Below are 21,175 nucleotides of genomic sequence, written 5' to 3' on the forward strand. Positions count from 1 at the left end.
ACATAAAAAAATGAAGCATTCGTAACTGATAGTTCCATTTAAGAGAAAGTTGAAAGTTTAAGTTTCATACTGTAAACTGAGGATACTGTATGGCATGTTTTGTTGAAATTTGTTATATATGTGTATATATAGTTATATATTGTTTCTAGCTTTGTCATTTTCTTAATTATGTTTATCAATGATAAACGTTCAGTAACATCACAGCGGACGATAATCTATAGAATCATTTATCTTGAAGGACACACTTTTTCGCTATTCAAGCATTTTTGTTGTTTCTTGATGGATTTGCCTCATATTTTGCACATTTGTTACGTACATATACAACTTATATATAGGCAAGAATTATCAATATCTATCCATAGTTCTAAGAGTTACAAAACCTGAAAGTTAAAGTATGTGGAAATAATGTCAAAAGAAGCCCCGTTTGACGGTACGATATTTCAGGAAGTTCTTGGACTTTTTTGAAATACAATTTTTGCTCGTCTATCTAAGCTAGACACCGCGCTTTAGGCTGTGTGCTTCTCACTCAACGGTCTATTACGGTCTATTACTCAACGGTTTATTGCGGATGCACGTCTCGAATTGGTAATGACGAAAAGAAGAGGGAAAACAACTCTGTACCACACCACCTTTATTTGGCTTGGCGTACAAGTCCAATGTTCTCCTAGAACTTCCTTCTGGGCTTGTTACGCCTTTTCGTCACCTCTTGCTTCATTCGCTCTGGCTGCATTTTGTCTCTTCCACGTCACTTACATTTTGAGGCCGGCCACACGCCTGGGCCATGTGAGACCTAGATGCTTCTGTATTTGTTGGTTCTCTGGACTCGTCATGCTCTTCGGGTGGACCAGTTGGATTCCGATTTCGGTCATGCGATTCCGGTTGAAGGGTGACTTCCGGTTTGCAAGCGCCCGACGACTCAGGCCAGTGGTTCGTCGTGATCGTAACAACCCGACAGTGAAGCTACTCCGATGGAGAGTTCTCCGATTGAGGAATATCTCCCGAAATATACTCATACTCCATTGTTGACCGGTAGAGTGCCGAAGTTGGCCCAGCGATTCCAGTTGGAGGATGGCTTTCAGTTCACTTTCACTCCGACGACTCAAGCAGAGTAGTCCCCGGCGGTGGATCTATCCTTACCCCGTCGGTGGAAGATCTCCCGCACCGATACTATTCGGGCAGATGCCTGCAGTTCCGGTGGAGGGAAACTACCGGTGCACAGGCGCCTACTACGCTACGCCCGCTCTACTCGATCTAGTCCCCGACGGAGGATCTAGCCTACTCCGATCGCGGTTTGGAGCTCTCTGGTCTTCACGCCATCTCCTTTGCAGCAACGACATCATTTGCGTTATCCCTCTGTTCAACGCATTCCAAGTGGTTTCATGCTGGCACATGTTCTGCACGATGTTGTTCGGATTTAGGAAGCTTGTGGTTCCAGGTATTATTTCGCTTCGTGTATCCCTAAATCGAGAGTAGTCGAAAATAACATGCTCCGGTGTCTCCTCGATATTTAGACAGACTGGGAAATGTGAAGACTGCGTGTCCGAATCTGTTAAGATATTTCCGGAAGCATCCATGTCCTGACGAAAACTTGGTCGGCAAGAAATTAGCTTCTTCATGTTTTCTGATCGTACACATCGTTTGGAATGAGCCTGTGGGTCCACATTCATTTCCCCGAATCCTGCTGCCACTTGGAAATTGTATCAAATCTGATGGTGTTGATCACATTTCTTGTGTTCCTTTACTGATAGCATGCTATATCCTCAGCCAGAGTGATGCAGATGAGGATCATTCCGGTGATAACGGACAATAATGCTTCCGACGATATAGTGCGGTAGGCACTCGCCACCCGTATAGCCATATTAGCCATGAGCCGGAACGTACCTGCCAGCTTCTCTCGATTGCGTTTGATTGTCAACGCTGCAGCCCAAGCCGGGACTCCGTATCTCAAAATGGACAATGCCACGGTTGCCAGAAGATGCCTCGTACTGCTTCTTGGTCCTCCAATGTTGGACATTATCATAGCTACATTGTTAGCTGCTTTCGTTGCCTTTTCACAGGCATGTTGTCTACGTCCATCCTGATGTGCCTGTTGGCACTCGAGAAGGCTACCGCACTTTGAAAGTGGTACCAGGTCGCTTGTTCAGGGCTACTTGCAGGTATGTGTGTGTGTTTTTTTTTGTAGAGATTCACCAGAGCCCACTGATGAACTCCCGCCACATCCTAGGTAGACCATGCTTGATCCTCTGGTCAGATGAACTAAACGCTTGGACACCTTCGAAAGAAGTGCTAAAGGTGGTATTCCATACGGCTGTATGGATGAGTTTCACTTCACTTTCACCTGGTACCCCCTCACTCTAGCTGATGTCAGGTTTCCCAGGTTGCACTAAGTACGCAACTCTTACAAAGACCACCAGCTTTGTCATCGTTAGTTTTTGGATGTATGTAAGGTTTCGTTCTACTTCGTCGTAAGCGCTATTATTTGTCGTATCAAACTTAAAATGTTCCAATATGGTGGATATTCCTACTTACCTGCAACATAGATTTATTTTCTAAATGTAATTTTGTGAAAGCTTTTATGGTTCGTACACTTCTACACCAAAAATGCAATAAAACAACTGTATTTCGATAAATAACTTCAGTCTAATTATCTACTTTGTACTTTTTCATCGAAACCGCATGGAAGAGCACGATTTGAGAGAAATGCTTAGCAATCGACACCAGTTACCCCAAGTAGCACTGGTAACAAATGCAATATTTTAGAAAAATAAAACAAATTACATTGCCGTTGCATTTCAGATAATTTGTAGCATATCTTATTGATAATTTTCAATTTTGGTTACTAAACTATTACATTGTAACTTACGCTTTGTTTACATTACATAGGTGTTGCATTTTCACTTGCATGTAACTTAACCTAGAGCTGTCAAAATGAATAAGTTACATTGAAATTTAATCTGTGGTTGCAAAGAAACAAATAACACAAATAAGGTTACATACAGATTGCTAAGTCACACATGTGTAACAGCATGAAGTTTGTTTACCATTTGTCATAGGGGAAGGGGTGAAAAAATGAACAGGATGGTAAAATGAACAGCAAACTTGTAACGCATGAACAACAAATTTCAATAATTTTTTATTACGCACGGATGATTTAGAGTCTAAATAAGAGTGTTTTTTTTATACGAAGATAAATTGAAGTCAGAACCACGTTCAGCAATTAAAACTGATGTAATTTTAGGCACGGAGATGCTGAGGTTTTTCAATGAGGTGAATATCGTAATGATATGATGTCGAAGCAGAAACCTTTAGAACTGTTTTCGAAGGGATTATAATCATTCATAGATGTTTTTTTAGGACTGTGATAAAAAAATTCAAAAATGTTTGTTTTGCTCGTGTGTTTTACCACCAACATAAAATGAACATTTCCATAATATTTTAATGACGATGAAGGTATGTGAAAATTTAGCTGTCTTAGTCTTAATTCGTGTCGCTGCGTTAATTAACTTCTCTAATTTTGATGTTGTGCGATAGAACTAGTTATAATTAATAAACAAATTAATAAATGAAGGACAATTTCTGCTAGTAGACATATCACAGAACATCGAGTTACATTTGTAATGTTCTTTTTACTACTTTTGTGGGGAACGCCAATTTTTGAGCCGATGACACGGAATGGGATGGTACACAATTTATGTCACGCTAAATTTCAACTTTTTTGACCCCCCCCCCCCCCTTTGTCACGTTTTTTGTATGAGTCCTCCAAAAATTTTGTAAGGCTTGTCACGCTTGGCTTGGCCCCTCACCCCGCTTGGAGCGTGACGTAATTTGTGCATGACCCCAATGACGAGAATTCGTTTAAGGGAGCAGGATCCGTCATCAACTCGATAATTTTCAAAAGCAGTTTTTTTCGTTCAAAATCATGAATATATTAATGTGTTCACTGTATTTTATTCTCCAACCGAAACACAGTGAACACATTTTCGACGAGTAAATTTCAGTTTTGAACAGAAAAATGACTGTTGAAGTTTCGATGATTACGATGACGGAACCTTGAACGTTAAAGCACAGACAAACTGACGTAACACTATAATTATTTTCATCGCACAGCAGAACAGCGCCCAATTCTAATATTTGGTAGTTGGTAGTCTCGTGGCGCTCGCATTGCTTTTGTTCGAGTATGACGTTTGCTCACTACCGCCACCTAGTTCGCGGTTGGCCAAATGAAGTATTTTTAGCATTGGGCATAAATGTTCACGTGACTAAGTTGTAAAATCGATAAATGTTCTATCTGTTACGTCTGTTTGTCTGTGGTTAAAGTGTTTGGGTGCTCTGGACAATTCGTAATCAAACGTCAACATTCCACCGCAAAATCGCTAGTGTTTAGAGGTGATGTTTACTTCAAAATATCGAAATCAACATATCCAACTTAGTTCTAATACCCTCCGTCCACGAATTATTGTGGCGCGTCGATCGTCGCATGTTTCTCGTTAAACAGTCAATCCCGTAAATGATTATGTTTTGTTAAGCTTAATAGAGCGCTGCATATAACGAGCCTAACCTCACTTATTTGACAGCTGCTGGTCCTGTTGTTTACGTTTCGGACTTAATCGTTTTTCCATCATTTTTTCATCTTCGCATTTCTATCACCAGCATGCTGATGGCGACGATTTTCCACGGTAGGAAGATAGAATAAAACGATCCGTGGGTATCTGCAGTGGATTTGACCTCTGATCGCAGCAAACTTTCACGAAATTAAGAATGATTCGAAAAAAGTACTAAGTCCAAACTGTAAACAACAGGACCAGTACCTGTCAAAATTGATGCGTGACGTCACAGTGCAGTGGAGTATTACTTTTAGACGACAGTAGTCAGTGGCTGTCTTCTTTGTTGAAATTTGTTCTGGGATTCCAACTCCCACAGGGTCCACTTATGCACTGTCATAGTTTGTAATACGTGCAATAAATATGTTAAATTTGTCCTTGAAAAACTTATCGAAGGACCTAAACTTGAATCAACTCGTGGCAAAACCTCCACCCCCTATTTCATAACACCAAAACAGTTGTTGAATTCAAATTTTACCAAACGTAATTCCACACTGAAGTAACGCGCAAATTAGAACCTTACAAATGTAAATTTTTCGCATCAGCATGTATCTATTATTGAACAATAACATCAGAACAAACGCCTGTAGGTATGCATTATATATGCAGAATCCATGAAGAGAAATCACTCATGATAGTTAGGCCCTATTGAAGTGACAGCACAGAAATGCAAAAGGGGTAACCAGTAACAACGCGGTTATTTTTTCCCAATTTAAGACCCACCTTCTTCCTAGTAGTCATTTGTCCATACACAAAATTTACAATTTGTATGGATCATGGATCGTGGTCATTGGGCAGAATCTCTCCCCTCCCCCAATAAATGACTACGTGGTTTATGGATGACCCATAAGCACGCATTTTTTTAATTGATTTATTAACCCTAGAAATACTCAAATGGATGGATGTTGTTTCTACTATTTGATAGAGAACATATTTGTATATCCGATTATAATAAAAAAGCATGTTTTTCACATCTAAACCGCTATTTTACTTATCATGAGCATATTACCCTCAGTCCCTAATATTGGCACAAATTGATCAATTTATAAATTCAATTCGTTGTTTCACCTCAGGACGCCATTTAAGCACGTCACAAACCATGTGCTTTCTTGGACGGAGCATTTAATTTTCATACTTTTGTAAGGTTCCAGTCAATTGGCTTAGGGGATTTTTGCACATTAGGGTAGAAGTACCAATTATGGCTATAGTACCAATTATGGCAATAGTGGGAACAAAAAGAGATTTTTCTTATTGTTTCACTAAACTATAATGGCTTATATTCTCAGGAATGATTAAACTATTTGTTTTTGGTGGTAACTAAACCTTGAAAAGAACATTCGTGCAATAAGCTTCGAAAAATGAACATTTGAAAATTTTGCCTCACATATATGTCACCTTCTTAGCAGTTGGCTAAGGGACCTCCGTTACGAAATGTATGTTTTCATCCGGATAAACTGTTTCAACCGATGAATGTATGTTACCTAGTGAGAACAAATGAATAAATTTAGCTGGTATGCAATCAATTCTACTGTTTTAAGTTGGAAATCGTGTTATTCCACTATGTCGATAACTGGTACAAAGAGTGTATGAGAGCCCAATTTACGGCAATACTCTGGAGGCGGTTTGTTTACATTTTTTGATCAGTAAAATAAAAGAAGTAAAGCTATTTTACTGGTGGCTTCCACGACGGGACGGTTCGGTAAGGCATTATCTTCATGTTTTGTACTCAATTACTAAGATTTTTCAATCACACGTTCGAAAACGTTCGCGAGCGGAAGATGCTAATTTCATGATAGAGAGAGGTTTTCAGCGACACTCGTTTTTTGAATTTTCCCGCTTTTTTCGTTAAAAATTGGCACTGGAAAGGTAATGTGAGATCATAAATGCTGTTTTGTATCATCATTTGCATTTACACTACATTTTGACTTCTTTTTCGAAAATTAATTTTCTCCCATGAACCCATTGCAAAAACTTGATTTACCATATATTTAACCCAAAATTTTTGGAAAATTTTATGAACGATATCTTTATTACATATAAGCGTTGCATCATCATTCGCTCTTCATGGCGTTTGAGTTCATTTCGTGCAAATATTCGATAGTCCATAATTGGTACACTTTTATGTCGAATGCTAGGAACGCTATTGCCATAATTGGTACAAAGACAACACTTTTTAAAATCCATTTTTAGAAGCTTAAAGTCAATTTAGTACTAAAACTGTTTAAATCAACAGATTCGCAAGGCTTTAAACTAGTAATTGACACCAACAAGTCATGCTTGCGTTTTAGAAACGCGGTTATAACTTGATTTTTATTACTACTGTTGACATATTGCATCCATAATTGGTACACCTACCCTATTTGATGATTTATCGCAAATTCATCGTTTTTCCCATTAAAAAAAAGACGATATCGTTAAGGTGTTCATTTTAATACCCCTTCCCCTATTGACAGCAGTGTAATTTATAGGCAGTTTCAGTATAGTTACACATCAGTTTCAAATTAACATATGATTTCTGGGTAGCTAATGTGTAACAAACGAGTAACTTGCTGACAGTGGTCAACACTACATGTCAAAATTTTTTATACATATTGTGAATATTGATATAAGAACTTTACTATTTCATGACTAGTTATTGTTTTCATAGATATTTTTCCAGTGATTAATTAAAATGGTTGAATTTACAATTTGCAGCCTACCTAACAGCTTTTTAATAGTTTTCTTCATGTTAGATTGACTGTTCTCAAACAGTTATTCGGAAGTGTTTCTGCAGCAAGATGAAATTAAATGGTGATTTATGATAGGCAACCCAAAAAAATCCAACCGCGGGACACGAAACAACGTGATTTTGGAATCACAATCTTCACAAACAATTAAATTAAAATCAAAAACACTACTGATTTGAGTAACAGTGTCAATTTCCATCTTTCTGTGTCAGTTCTAATGGAATAATATCTCAACAATCCAGGTATCATGTGTTATTCAATATAACATTATTATCTATTTTATGAGCGCGTCAATTTTGAGCAAGTAAAATGACAATATTTTAATTCCTTAAGATATAATACAACATAGAATTAAGTAAACGTGTAGTCTACTATTGATTGACGAAAATAAAATAAATAAATAAAATAAATAGATTGATTTCACCACAAATTCAAATCGGCATGTTAAATCTATTATGTACTTGTGAATAATTACGCGTTCAAAAATCACACGTATTACTTTTATTGACATTCATTTCTAAAATGGTTGTTCGGTTCCAAAACTGTCAGAAAGTAACAACAACTTCAACGCCTTTTCATTTATTTTGTCGCAGGACAACCCATGCGTAATCAACAAATTACATAGCAGTCGCATGTAAACATCTTATGTAACGAACAAACAAGTTACATAAGGCTCGACTTTTTGCGCTTTTTCGGTTACATAGCAGTATTTTCCCATGTTGCAAATGAATCATATTGTAACTATTGAATATGTTAAGTAGCCGTTGCTGTAAGCTACTTGTAACAATATGTGCTGCTTGGGACACCACTTTATGACACAAGTTTCATCCCGCCCCACTGTGTGACTTAATTCGCTGGGCATTTATTTTCACAATGGAAAATCTTCGTACTTCTTTGCTGAAGGATTTCATTCCAATCACACGCCGTAAAAGTTCTTTAATTCACGAAATTTTATGATATTTCCTAAACGAACGCGTAAATTGAGAATGTAAACAAAGTTCAATCCATCATACTGAGAAAAAAAGCTTGTGCGCAGAATTGTTTGGCATCGGTTTGTATCAGCATCATTCACTGCAATACTGGGAAAATTGCAGGTTCTCACTGAACAAACCTAAATACGAAGGATGCAAGCACATCACCCTTGGTATGTATATATGTGCACAAACATTATTTTAAGGGAACTATATTTAGATTTAATGAAACATACTTCATTGAGTTACTAATAGTGTAATATTTGGCTCTGAACTTGCTTATGCAAAGAATTAAAGGTCCATAGATCACGCTTGTAGATCAGGGCACTATATTCCAGAGTATTCTGAAGTTTATGGCAGGCATTACCAATAATATATCACAATAAATCTTAAATTGAACGCTTTTGAACTACACTACATTTAATTGTTAAAACTCAATTTACTCATTTCGTAAAAAAGTTACGTAAATCAAATTTACGTTAAAAAAGACTTCGTAAATTGAAATTTAAGTGTGTCCTAGAGGGTTTATTTTTATTTTTGAAACCCTGAAGATGCAATTCGTGCGCATTTTCAGTATAATAAGAAACGCTCTTATGAACATTTGGCTAAAGTTGGTATAATTCGGTGTTCAATTATACATTCTGTGGACACTTAGTGGTTTACTTTTCTGTTAAAAATGCCATATTTTGTTGTTAATGTCATTTGTACTGGTACCATTTGCTTTCCTCCAAACCTTTCTCTTCGAACTAACCGAAATAAATATTCCATAAGCCCATGACTCATTTAATCATCATTTAGTGCACATAAATGCAATTCAATCACCATTTAATTACTTTAAATAAAAAATCATACTCGCTTCCAAACACACCGGGCCACGTTCCGCACGTAACCGATTCTGGCTCGCACCGCGCAGGTACGCAATGCCATCGATTATTCGCACAGTTTTCGACCACTTGCCCGCCATCTTGGCACTGAGTTGCTGCTGCTGCCATACAGGGGTAAAGTTTGTTTGTAGTACGGTCTGCCTTCTGACTGCTCTGGCTCTGGTCTGATGTGCTCGTTTCTCCTCTAAGGGTGATGGTGTGAAATCAGCTTTCTGCTCGTTGCGGACTGCCAAGCGAACTAACACAAGAGCACCACTCTGCCCTATTATACCAAACTGGCAGAGCGATAGCCGTGTCAGCATTAGCAGTACGGGTCGAAGCCAAACGAGTAGTACAGTTTTGACGTCTCTTCGCTTACTCTTTCTCAAACATGGAAAATTTGTGAATCAGTTTTGTTCGAGTGATTTTTATCCGAATATTGCACATTTTGATTGGAATTTTCGGCAATCGGAGCGTGAAAAAGTGTTTCGTATTGGATTTTGTTAGTGAATGGTTTGGACAATGGTTTTACACGTAATAAATTAATGATGAAACGGATGGGGTTCCTGTTCATCGATTTTCCTGGATGTGAATAAATTTCTTACAATTATAATGGTGAAGCGTTCGTTTCTATCGAAAACTGAGGAAAAAGTACGTGAAAACGATGGTTTTGTACCAACAAGGATTGCAAACGGAGATTTCTGCTTTAAAACGGGACATTAATCGGGTGAAAGTGAGGAAATTTTCAGTATTTAAAAATGAAAATCCAATTTTAGTGTCTCGGTATCTCCGATCTCTCTTCTAGTCGTCGAAGGGATTTTGTGTGTATATGTCTGCGAAGTCTGCGTTCGAATGGCAGCCGCAGTCGCGTTCGATGTGCTAGCAGGGTAGAGTCAAAATTGAAATACGTGCTACACAAGGTGCAAAGAACCTCTTATTCTAAAGTGCAAAATCTCGTGCAGCAGAGCAGCGACCTTTCGGCCGCAAACGTCAAGTGAAGTCTGACGATTGATGAAATTGGTGCTTGATTTTGTGCTTCGAAAGCAGGATTTGCTGTTGTACGACTTGGAAAATTCAGTGAAAAGGCTGCCATTTTCAACGCCATTACAATATGGAAGCGAGCATCCATTAATCATTCGCCTTTTTGCACCAAGAATTTGTCCATTACGTCCAAAATCCGGAGCCTTTTTTGCCGCGAGTGAGATTCGCTCCAGTGCATTGCCAGATGCCGGCTGTTGCAAATCTCTAGCGACACTGTTCGCCGCAGTCAAGTGTGTTTATAGAGAACGAAAATTGTAGACCTTTTCCTTACGGTTGGCACGTCTAGAGGAATGTCATTGAAATTTGACCTTTCGTTATTCGTGTGGAAATCGTTTCGTTAGATTTGATACATACTGTTTGATTGATTTTTCTTAACAATAATCATTGGCTATTGTTCAAGATTTTAGTTCGCTGATTAATTTGAAAAGTTTAGCAAAAACCAAGAAGTTAAGATCAACTAACACTGCTAGGTGAACAGCGTTCCTAATTTGACAGATAGCCGGATCGTGAAAAGGGTGCAATATCATCTTCCACTTTGAATCAGTTTCTCCGAGAGAGCGAGAAAAAACAACACTTCACCGTTATAAAATGATAAACTTCCAGATATAATCAACAAAAGTTGTCGCAGTGAATATTAAGCAAAACATAAACTCATTGACATTCAACTGTGAGTGACACGGAGCGTAAAAAGCTACAGACAAAGTTTCAAAACCGCAAACTAACGAAGGGGGTCGACAGTTTTCGGTAAAAGTTTTCAAACAGAAACTCAAATAAGAAAAAAACAAAACTCCGTTTTCCCAGTGTCAAGTGCAATGCATGAACGCTAAAGCACGAGTGATTTTGACAAGTGACAAGTGAAATTTCTCCACAGTTGACAGCAGAGAGACTGCAGAACACTAAAACCAGAATTGATTGCGGCTGGATGACAGATGTGCAATTGGAAATGATGGTAATCTAATCAGATCCTTTCGCAACTTTCGCCAACAGCGTTCTCAAAAACACTTTCCAAGGTAGGTATGGAGGGATTTGTTGTGATAAGAATATCGCTTCCATCCAAAAGTACTATTCGAAACGAAACGAGATGTGCTTCCAACCGTTCAATGCATACAGAACTGCCATTAAAAACCAATGACTCGTACAGCAGGCCGAAGTGGAAGTGCCATAAATCCTTATCATGACACCCGTTCCTTGCCGTGGAGGGACATTAAAACTTAAAACTTTGACGGCAGTTTGTGCCGTAAGCATGTTTTTATGGCCATGCTGGCTCCTGTCGGAATGGCTTTGTGCCCGTCACTGGAATCGATACAACGGAAGCTAGGTCCTCTACCTACGTCGAAATGGCCGGAGTCCGTATTTGGCCCCCGAAACGACGACACCGAGAACTCTGCTGAACCTACCACATACAATTGGACCGTTCCATTTGGAGGTTTCCGACCGGTTCCGAGTGTATGTGACGGTAGACGAGATGGCAAGTGTTGGTACCATCGTTCGAAGTTCTGCAAAAAGCGATTGCTCACGGTCGGTCGGTGTACCGAATCGGTGGTTCGCTCTTGTCGATGGTAGTGTGCGATACCCTACGTGACAGGGAAACTGTTATACGATTGTAGGAACGAACGAAAGCGTTGTAGTCAGTGTTGCTTGCCAGCAAATGCTGATTGCGGCACCAGATGAAAACAAATTGATAAATTTGTGCAATGCAGTGGCATGATCTAGTTGGAATATCGATTGTGTCTGATTGGTAGGCTTGATGAATGCAACTTCAATTCTAATAAGACTGAGAGAAAAAAACGAATGAGGATTTTCTGGTCTGTCAATATGTATAACACTTTGTATGTTGCCGGGACAGCTAGTCGTAATGACATCAACCACAACAGATTTAAAATGCTATTTGCGCCTAATTTAGGAAAGTTTTTGTGAATAATTGATAAACGTTGATCTATCCTTTCTATTTTTTCCAATAAAATGTAGGGCTATTAAGATGGGGTAACTTTGATCACCCATGTATACAATAATACGCTGTATTGAAAATGTCCTTACTTACTAAAATCATAGCCCCTGAAGCCAAATATGAAGCCCAAACTCTTACAAGTCATTTACTTAGTGGGTAATTTTAAAATTATAACACCTTTAACCGCGGAATACTCCTAAAGGTAGGCAATTTCCTAGAAAATTCTGTATTCTTCATAATAATTTATTAATTTTGCTGCAATTTGCTAATTTTATACATGAACGAAACTTTATTTTTTTTTAAGTATAAGAAGGAGAAGAAAAGAGTATTCTATCAATGAATGTTGATTTGAACTTATTTTTAGGAGTGATATTCCAATTAATGTCATCCCGTCAATCGTTATAGAACTCGATTTTTACAGCACTTGTTGCAATTATCTAACTCGTGATGAAAAAATCACCAGTCTGCAACTTGTTGCGTAAACTACTTTTATCAATCCTGTACTTTTCTCTAGTCCATTACAGAGTGATTAGGGGAAATGGAAGCATAACGCCCTCGTTAAGGAATAAAAAGTTTTTAGTTGTGGAATACATTATTATAATTATTATTATAGAGTTTTGTCACTTCCTAGCAAAAAATGCTGAAAACTTTCATCTACCCCGGGCAATCTGTATGCCAAAGAGGATTAGGCTCTGAGTCTGCTGGATGAGCTTCTCAGTTGTGGTAGTTCAGGAACCGTCTCACTATGCTGCAGGTTCCAAGAATCACTGCTTTTTGTTCATTCCAGCTCGTTTAGGAACCTTAGCAGAGATTTTGGGACAATTCCGGTCGCTGAGAGGACTACCCAATTAACATTTATTGCAAATGTGGACTATGTGGGCTTCGTGGCCTTGCGGTTAGTGTTACTAAGCATTTAGCCGCATCTAGTCAAGGAGTGTGCGTTCGATTCCCGCTTCAGACCGTATTTCGACTGTGCCGTTGTCTAGTGTGGTGCTTCCTTCAAAGGCCATAACCGTCCACGGGAAGCATTGAAAAATGTAAACCTTCTCTAAGCCCTCTTTCTACGGCTTGATGCTGAGTAAAGGCGCTCTACATACGGACGAAAGCTTCTATGCGATCCTATTACCAACAAATCTGGCGAATCTACTCAGCTATTTTTAAGCTGTGTCGGCAGCTCTTATTCATACCGATCATTGCTCTATCTCGACAGTTATACGACAAGTAGCTATGTAACATCTTTGGAAGGCGCTTTTTCAACCATTTCACCTGTTGAATAATTTGTGTACAGCTTTTCTGTATTATGGATTAGATATTATTTCCGGAAGCTTCCGGAATTCATATCATAAGTATCTGAATTTAATGTATTTAACCACCGCTTGGAATCGAACTCACGATCTCTGCATCCACAAGTCTCGACGCTGTCCTTGCTGCCACCACAGTATATATCGAAGGCAAAGAAAACACACTGTTTTGTTCTACATCGAAAATGGTTCATATAATACTGCATAATGATTTTATAAGATGTTGTACCCACGCTTACACCACTTCATCAGGCTGTAAAAGGGTGTGAAACGTCAAACGCAATGTTAACATCCTACAAGCTGTGTAGATGCGCCACAATTTGTTGTTTTACAGCTTACTGCTGTATGTTCGCTGTATAATTGGTGACAAAGCGCTTCTTAATTGTATATTGAGCAGCATAGCAAATCATATTGTATAGAAGCAGTCGGTTTAATGATTGGGACTTTTATTCCACATTATTAGGTTGCTACCTTTTACGGTGTTCAGTTACAGCTTAGTGAAAACAGCAAAAGCGATAACTGACGAAATTTATTCAGCTAAGATTTGTAGCAACAAAATGTTTGCGTAACAGCTGTCTATTTTTGACAGATTTCATTTTCTGCTACATTCGCTGCCGCAATTCAACTATTATACAGCACAAAGCAAATAATCTTGGCTTATAGCGCTAAAATTGTTAGTTGGGACTAAACGCACGTTTTCGTTTGTTTAAGTCCAAAAAACATTGTTTTATTTTTTTTTAGATTTTGTCACGTCCCTTAGCTTAAACTCAAATTTTGTGTGTATTTTTTTTGTGTCCATTCCGAAATGTTAGATAGGAACAACCACGGTGTTAAAACTAAAATCCCGTGTCAACTAAACGAACGTCAAGCAAGATCAAAACTGTCAAGGATTTATGGACCCAATTTTAAAATTAAAATTTAAATATGATATAGTCATTATTTGAGCGAGAATAAATGCTAAAAATAGTTGCAGTAATGAATCGATTTTTAATTTCAACTAAGCAAAATTACTCTGCGTGTACATTTGATTTCAAGTTGAATTTAAGCGGAACACGTTCTCGGTGTTCCAAAAAATCTCGAAATCTGCCATCCACAATTTTTAATTACCTAATATTTTGATAGGCTGTGAGCTGCAGCAAAAAAAAATCTGCAGCTGTTTTCTGCATTACGAAATCAATGTGGGTTCAAATTTTCTCGCTAAATCTAAAGATGCGAAATAAGTCTTCTCCAAACAGCTTTCTTCGACACTTTCAGGATTCAGAATTGTTTTAACTTATCATTTATTCCTTGAAACGTGACGTAATTTGTGCATGAACTCTAAGATATTCTTTCAAATAAGCTAGGTCAAGAATCCATCATTCAATCATCAGTAATCAACAAAAACGAAAAATCAGTTTTTCGTTCAAATTTAAAGAAATCCTTATGACAATCTATCATTGCTATCCAGATAGTATTTGTAATGCAATTTGTAATGCAATGTAAGGAAATGGCACGAAGGAAAAGAACTTTTGACATGGAACTTAACCACATAGAACTTATAAAGTTACAAGAAACCATACGGAAAATTGTGAAAACATACATATATGGTCGTATTGAGAGCTTTAAGAAACCTTTGTTAATCCTTCGTGAACTTCTTTGATCTGCCTAGTAATTCGTTGAATCGTAAAAATCGCCTAGTAGTTCGTGGAATTCGAAAATACAATTACAAATACCTTAACAGTTCGAGTAACCACTTGAAATCTTTGTTCAAATCACTAAAAACATGTAGTGAACTACTGCTAATCAAAGACTAGAACAGCGAAGAATAAAGGAAACGGCATAAAGAAGACAAGGCAGTCGTTTTGCTTGTGTAAACATCAAATTTGATTGTAAGCATGGGACGTCACTCCTATCGTAGCATATACGATCTGGATCACCAGATTATGAGAAATGACGTCGTCACGTAGCTGTCAGTTTCCGGAATATACAACCTTATCATTATTGCCAACCGTGTACGTCACAATTTTCCACAAACTTATCAAGGATTCCTGAAATAATACAACCAAAAAGCAATTTCCATAAGGAATTGAATCCGATCAAAGCATTCTATCTCGGATTCGAATTTTTTCTAGGGACTCATTTTTTCATTCCTCAAGGGAAACAAAAAAAAGGTTTCAGATTTCTTTTATTCATTTTTCACTTTTTATTACTTTTGTTTCAGATTATTTTTCAGAGAGAAATCTTAAGAAGTTATCCAGATTTTTACGCTGGCTTGCTATAATCTTTAAACCACCCCTTTCTGACATTCCTTGCCCACACTATAATTTTTATGGTTGGATCTAAGTAAGCTTCTCGACGTTGCAATTTTTTATGTTTACAAATCAATGTCAAAAATTGTCTTCTTTTTAGAAAATGGGTATCGATAAACTTTGAATTTCTTTTCTGTACTAGGGAAAGTGTACCAGTTATGGACATAGTGGTTCCCTATTTGGCTATATGCGAAATTCGGATAACTTTCACATTTTTAATCTTTTTGAATGTTTTAGCATCAAGATATATCGTTAATCTTACTGCTAAAACACAAAAAACTTTTAAAAATGTTGAAACATTCAAATTATCACGCATGGCGAACTAGGGAACCACTATGACCATAACTGGTACACCTACCCTATTTCTTTGATGATTTTAGGTTGACAAAGAAAAGTAGCTGAGTAGATGGTTCCGATTGATCCTTTCAAGACTCTCTCAACCTGTTTCGACATGGAGGCTGTTTTAAACTCATAATAATCGCCTCAAGGAACCAGCACAACCCCATATGTGCGGCCCGTGCCGTGGGCGGCTACGCCGAGGTGATCATACAACTAATGTATTGAATAGCATTAGTCGTGTAATACTCTTCAATTTTGAATAAGTTTTGGTGTTTAATCAAACCAGGGCCCCTATATTTTATTTATGAGGGATGGGAATTATTGGAGAGGGTTGGGAAACGTGGCGTAGACCTCTGCGAGACAGAATCACTGAACATCCACCTCTTTAATTTATATGGATTGTAAAATTTGAGCGTCCCGCTTATTCCGGTATTAAACGAAAATGTAGAACAGCCGAGCTAGCAATTGTATTATCGATTTTTTTTTCAGTTGTACTATGGCTTGGTGCAGCAATCTTCCAATTTAAATATTTGTAGATTCAAGGTGCCTAAAACGATTAAATAAGTATAAAATGACTGATAATAATATGATAAGATGATATGATAAACAAAACAAGAAACTGGCAACCAATATAAACACAGTGAAATTTTTTGACAGTACTATAAACCTAGGACAGGACGTGACAGCTCAACTAAGACTGCCCCGTTGTTTTTCAGTCGATAACCTTGACGATTCTGAAGCCAGTGTTACCAGTATCCTTTTCAAGCTAATCCTGTGAATAAATTAAAATACCAAGGCTCATAATTTGGTTGTCTGTTGCATGTTTCATTAAATTACTGCAATAGCGAATGCATGCTTTTTTTAAAATTAGCTTTGTATTCAGAACTGGTGTTATTTTTTAGAGAAATTTGGCACAATTTCTACTTTATTGCTCTAGATTAAGTATTTTTCATTTATTTTAGCATCATAGGAAAACTTGCGGTAAACTTAACATCGAATATAAATAGATTTGATACAGAAAGGTTTCATGAAAAATTTCCAAACTTTTGATAAAAACTCTAATTTATGAACTAGCAACACGGCCCGGCTTGCAACAAAGTGCCCTGTTGCAATCCCACTTAACGATGTGGAAGTAGGCCTTTGCCAAGTCGACCAATGGGAAGTGGTCTTTTTTAACAGGCAATTGGTTTCGTTTTTGTACTTTGACCTGACACGTCTTGTCTTAGCTATAAACGATCTGCAATCACTGCCTACTAAGACCAAACCACAAAATCTGTGAACAAGAAATGTCAAAACTGAATCACCACCAGTTTTAAAGCAGTTTTATAGCGTTAAAAGCTGGATAAGAGAAATTCATGGAGAAATTGTTGGGTGAATATCTGGGGCAACATCAACTAATTTCTGAAAAAAAAAACTCTTTGCAAATAGCTAAGGAAGCTTACGAATTTTCCAAGAATATTTGAGCATTTCTTGGCCTTTGGAATAGTTTTAGGTGATTCTCTGAAGAATTCATAACTTAAAGAGAAGAATGATTGGAGATATGCTAGAAATGATAAATTTGTTGGAGAAATCGCTGCAGTTGCTGAAGGTAGAACTTCTCAAGATTCCCTAGAATCATCCCTTGGTAAATTTATTGAATAAATCGGTGTAATTATTTCGGGAGAGATCAACCGACAATTTATTGAAGTAATTACAAAAGAAATCCTACAGAAATTTTCAGTAATTCACTAAAAGAATTGCTCGCGAAGACCTAGGAAGAGACCGCTAGAGTTAATCCTCTAGATCCTTTTTAAGATCAACCATGAACCGATAACTTAGCTGCAGAAGTAGTTCACATCAAAATAAACAGAGAGACATCAGTAAACTTAAATCGTGACGTAGGCGGGTTCTCAAACACATGCTACAACTTGATAAACAAACACAAATTACTTCACCGTCAATTTGGATATTCTTGACTTTCTCTCCCCTTGTCACGTTTGTTGTATTACCCTTTAAAAAATCTTAAATTTTTTGTCACGCACTCCATGACTTTCCTTCTTGGCACGTGCTCTCTAATTACTAGAGAAAATAGTTGATGTTAAAGCATGATGTTTTAAAGCTCCTGAAGAAATTCTCAAAGCAAGGAGGAAATTTTAGAAGAAATCTCTTAAGAATGTCTTGCACAAATACTATATGAATTTCTTGGAGCAATCTCCGGAGGAAGCCCTGAGGAGCCTGTGGATGAACTTCTGATAGCATCTGAACTTCTGATCTATGTAGCAAGGTTTTTATGGAAATTCTTCATTGTATAGATTTATTCAATTATAATTGAATTGTGCATGTTTTTGGAACATTTTCACGATGAGAAAAATTGTTGAGTAAAATATTTTAAAGATATTAAAAATAGCTCTTGAGCAAATAATTATTATTCAAGAATTATTTCTCAATAAGTTTAAGTTTTGCCGACACTTGAGGGGACATACCATTCGAAGTTTGTTGAACAAATACCGAACCATTCAAAGTTTTTTTAATTACAAAAATAAAGGTAAAAAGAAAGGGGTGTCTTGAAAAAAAAATGTTAAACCTAAAAAAATCATGACTTAGAGTTTATGTCGACACTCACAGTGACGAACCATTCATAGTTTGTTGAAAAATCATATTTACGATTAAATGTGCAGTCATACAATTTTATAGATTAGAAATAGTAGCGTGAAACGAGCTCACCAATTGATCCGTCATTCTTGACTGGGCAGCCACAATCCACTTTCAGCTTCACTCGTTGGCTCGTTAATATAAAAGCACTCAGAGAAAATAGGCGCGCGACTCGAGAGGGAAAACAACTGACGAGTTCTCGGGCTTTCTTGACGCACTGCCCAGGAGCAAGCGTCAAGGTAGAAGAATCGAAAAGAACTAATCGAACGCGGCACTTTTTCACTTTACTCGTCCGACGCGCGACATGTTGTCATGTCCCGCCCTCATCGCCCGCCCCCGCAGGAGCAAGCGTCAAGGTCGAAGGATCAAACACTCAATGCAAAGTTTACCGCATGTTCTCATAAAATAGGGTAACCAATATATTTTGGATCCCTATATATTTTGGACCCCCTGGGCCATTTTCCTGCAAATTTCCCAGTTTGAATCGAAAGACCTACTCAATTCGCATGCCATTTGGAAAGATAGGACTATTTAGCACTTAAATCAACCGTTTGTACACAGAAAATGTGTTTATTTTATCTGAATTTAATAGATTCATCCATGCAACCGTTACAACGCGTTACACACAAAAATTGAAGACGTTTGAAGTTCTTCAAATGTAAACAAAAACTTGTTTCAAATTTCTGAACTAAAACCGTAGATTTTCTTTGGTTTTCCATTGTCAATCGATTGATTAGACTATGGGCGAGCATATTATACAACCAGTGTTGTGGACTTTGCCGCCAAACGACAAAAAATACCGGGGGTCCAAAATATATACTTTGAGGGTCCTAAATGTATTGGTGTGTCCAAAATAATGAAAAACAGTGCTTCACAATTCAATTATTTTCGAAGTTTTTTATATCCTACATGACCATATGGGCAGTTTTGTCTCGTAGAGGAACGTTTTTCTACATTTTAGCATGTTCTTTGACTTGGTTACGCTGTACAATGAATTAATTGGGACAGAAAACTAAAATCACTTCCTTAGGGGGTCCAAAATACGACCGTTACCCTACTAAAATGAAAAAAAAAAATGATGAAGAGCAATATAATGGAAATTGTGACAAATTTTGTCTAGAAATAAAGCCTGTTTTGAATATTAACCTAGATTTTGAAAAAAGGCTAGCACAATTGCATGCATGAAACAAACAAATTATGAGACTTGATATTTAAATGTGTTCACAAGATTTGCTTAAAAAGGATACTGGTAGCACTGGCTTTATATCGTCAAGGTTATCGGCTGAAAAACAACGAGGCAGTCTCAGTTCAGCTAACACGTCCTGTCTTAACTGTTCTGTACTATTCATACATTGCTAAAGCAATTTGTAAGTTAAAACTATTAGGGTAAGTGTACCAGTTATGGACATAGTGGTTTCCTATTTCACCATACGTAATTACTTTAATGTCTTCAAATTTTGAAAATTTTTGTGTGTTGTAGTCTGTTTTTGTACGGATTTTTTTTACACGGCCGTGCAAAAAAAGTTTCCATACATTTTTTCCGCCAAAACCTTATTTTTGCATGAAACGTCGAGAAATGATGTTACATTTTTGCACGGTTTCTGAAATTTTCTGGAATCTTTTTTTGCACGGTACGCATCCCCCATGCAAAAACAGAATCGGGTGTAGTTAGATTTAAAATATATCTTGATGTTAAAGCATTCAAAAAGACTTAGAATGTGAAAGTAATCAAAATGTCCCCTATGGCCAAATAGGGAACCACTATGGCCAGAATTGGTACACTTTCCTTGTGTGATTAACAACTGTTAAAGAATTAAAAAAGTTTTTTTGTATAAAATTTTGCTATTTTCATAAAGATATTTGACCATCAAAAATAGCATGATAAAAAGTCTACGGGTTTCAAAATAAATCATCTTGTTGTTGGTTTGATGTTCTTGGTTGCTCAATATGTATGTAAAGATAAGGTGAAAAGAAACAAAAATTGTGAGTATTGTATTGATAATCAATTTTATTACTTTTAATTCGCCTATTATAATAACTTATTAGTGTCTGAAAGACTCGAGGAAGAAAGAAGGTCAATTCCTTAGGTGACCCATCTTGCCCCTCCTTACCCTATTAATTGTAAAATTATGCTCTCAATCAACAAATGGGAAGCTACTAGAAAAGCACTAAGCTTAAAGGTAGGCTCTATTCTATTCAGAATGTCAAGCTTTAAATAAGATCCACATTATTTCTTCTGGAAATCAAGGAATTTATCCGATAATGCCACAAAATTCCATCCTAATGAAATATTTTCTTCAGTTTGGGACAAAAGATTGAACGACAAAATCATCGAAAGTGCAAGGTGTTGAAAGAATACATGTCGAAATATTAAGAGGTAGACAATTCAAACAAGAAGCTTCAATAGGTTGAAAATGATGTTTCAAAGAAGGGATTTCCTTTGAAGTGAATTATTTTCAACCTGTG

At 37.3% G+C, this 21,175-nt stretch overlaps 1 protein-coding gene across 10 annotated transcripts in view; it reads left to right on the forward strand.

Moving 5' to 3' along the window:
- The first annotated feature begins 9,457 nt into the window (after positions 1-9,457).
- The window catches only part of LOC5567579, a 38,809-nt gene continuing 27,091 nt past the window's right edge, over positions 9,458-21,175 (forward strand). The window contains exons 1-2 of one of the 10 annotated variants that reach the window (XM_021851447.1): positions 9,458-9,894; positions 10,806-11,212. The gene's annotated coding sequence lies outside the window, so the exon portion shown is untranslated. The other 9 variants (XM_021851445.1, XM_021851446.1, XM_021851448.1 and 6 more) reach the window with 9 other exon arrangements.

Source organism: Aedes aegypti, chromosome 3, assembly GCF_002204515.2.
Source record: "Aedes aegypti strain LVP_AGWG chromosome 3, AaegL5.0 Primary Assembly, whole genome shotgun sequence".
Taxonomy (NCBI): Eukaryota; Metazoa; Arthropoda; class Insecta; order Diptera; family Culicidae; genus Aedes; species Aedes aegypti.